Genomic DNA, 2,718 nt, shown 5'->3' with positions numbered 1-2,718 from the left:
ATATATATATATACGTACGTAGTGTGTGTGTGTGTGTGAATAAAAATGCAGAAATTTGTTTCAGTTCATGTCTTTGTATCTGAAAATGTGAATAGCTGTGCGGTTCGTTTCACTCGTTCTCGTGAATTTATTTTTTGACCATTATTGTACGACTGGAGCTGGGTTTGATTATGTGGTGAGTGAAGGGATATTTAAAGAGCTGCAGTCAATACATAATAGACAACGAATCTGTGTCAGTTATGGCTAACCAACACCCTTTTTATATATATATATATTTTTCTTTTAGAAGCGTTCTAAGTTTAAGCTATAAATGGCAAATAAGTGACATTTAAACCACACTCTTCACAAAACGTGAAGAACATTTTCAATACGAAATCCCCTAAACACACACACACACACACACACACACATATTTGTGATTATATATATATATATAATATATATATATATAACAACACTATTCTTCGTTAATGAGAAAACACGGTAAAGTTTATGGTAGAGCTGCAGCAAACCTCACATTCTCATTGTCTGCCGTGAATAATCTACTTTCGTAGCATCGGTACAAACTATGACACGTTAACGATGTTATTTTGACATCTGAACAATCTTAGTTGTGTCTTTTGAAACTGAACCACACAGGATTATTGAAATAATGATGTGTTTGAGGATCATTTATAAGATTGTTAATAAATTATTAGTCACTATTGTAGTTACCGAAACAAAATTTATAGTTTTATTGCACCTGTCCTGTTTGGCACTCTGGGGCCAGCGGGTAAGCGTTTATGTGGTCATTTGATCTGCTAGAAATAACAGACTACTTATTCTCCTCTAATCACAATTTTATGACTTCTATTTTTAATATCTTAAAAATGGTTTCGAAGCATAATCCTGGATTCTCTGCACATTGGAAAATGATGGAATAGTCATAGATGGAATACCTTAGATTATAGGTATACTCGGCCAGGGCTGAACTGCGGTTTAATAGTTAAAACAAAAAGAGCAACAGCAGTAATGGCGACATTTTTTTTTATATCAACGTAAAATTATAACGTGCATGCAATATTGCTGAAATATTCATAGATATTTTGTTCAATACAGAGAGAGAGAGAGAGAGAGAGAGAGAGAGAGAGAGAGAGAGAGAGAGTGAGAGAGAGAGTGAGAGAGAGAGACATGAAAAAGCAGCAACATAAACGTTGTGCAAATGTTGAGATTTCGAACGATTAAAAACATCAAAATAATATTATTGCACCTCAGAAATGCGTTCCTTTCAATTGTAAGGTCTTTATGATTGTCTGCAGGCATTGCAAGTAAAAGAGAGGCACACGTAATAGAGCCGAAGGAGGATGAAATTACCAAATGTGCTGCGGGTAAAGTGTCTTTCATATGTGGTAAACAAGTGTGTTGGTTATGTTCCTTGTGTTCGCTACACTTACACACGCAAACACATTCACACACAAACAAACGCGCGCGCACACACATAGACGCACATACACATTCATACATACAGATAGACACACACACACAAACACACGCACACATTATTGTCCATTTAAAATCTACTTCGGCCAGAACTAGGTCAATGGATAATGACTGTAACGTCATAGGTGCGGCCAGCTGCACAGCTGTGATTTGCGGCTTAACTCATTGCGCCCTGTACACATACTTAGTCATCTAATTGTGTGCCTGTGTTTCACCGTTTGCCAGTCAAACGGGCAGGTGCGCTGAGAAAACAGGAAAGGGAGTGACAGTTAAGCAAAGTCAGTTTGTTAGTGAATATACCTCGGCCCGACTACACGCTAAAGAAGTCTGCTATGATCCATGCCACTAACTTGTTTGTTTTGATTCGATGAAGTTGCCGCCCCTTCATCTAAATCCGCCAGTCGGCCCACCCTAGCTGGCTTACCGTTGTGTTGGCTTGCTAACCTTGACAGCTACTTGAAAGCCCACCTTCCGACTAAACCAAGGCACCGCCCTTCCTTTGCCTTGCCTAACCTAGTTCTAACTACTGTTAATATATGAGTCTACCTATTACTCTTCGTCTTTTATCTTCCAGTCATAAGAATTGAGGCCATGCTGGGGCATTGCCGTGAAGGGTTAAGGTGAACAAAATGACCCAAGTACCTGTTTCTTTTTTAACTCAGGTACTTATGTTGATCTTTTTTGCCGAGCTGCAAAGTTATGGGGATGTGAACAAACCTACATTGGTTGTCAAACGGCAGTGGGGTAAATACAGACACAACACACACAAATGGATATAATCACATACACACATATGTGTTATATATATATATATATATACATATACATACATACGACGTGTTTCCACACAGTTTCCGCTCACCAAATTTATTCGCAAAGGCAGTGCTCCATCCGGGGCTATAATACAAGGCACTTCCCCAAGTTGTCGCGCTGTGGTATTGAACCCAGAACCACGTGGTGGGAAAAAAAAGCCATGCTAGCACCTGTCATAGGATATCACCTGAAAATTGGATTTAAGTAATTAAAAAACAACAGAAACAAGAAAAATTGCAAACTAACTTTTACCACTGAATCGTAAATATATAGGTGTGACGGTAAGAAGTTTGCATCCCGTCCACATGGTGACCGGTTCAGTCCCATTGCGTCGAAACTTGGGCGTCTTCTGCGATAGTTTCTGGCCGACCAAAGCCTTGTCAGTGGATTTGGTAGATGGAAACTGAAAGAGGTCCGCCATATATA

The sequence above is a fragment of the Octopus bimaculoides genome, chromosome 17, assembly GCF_001194135.2.
Source record: "Octopus bimaculoides isolate UCB-OBI-ISO-001 chromosome 17, ASM119413v2, whole genome shotgun sequence".
Taxonomy (NCBI): Eukaryota; Metazoa; Mollusca; class Cephalopoda; order Octopoda; family Octopodidae; genus Octopus; species Octopus bimaculoides.
This window is presented reverse-complemented; position numbering follows the sequence as displayed.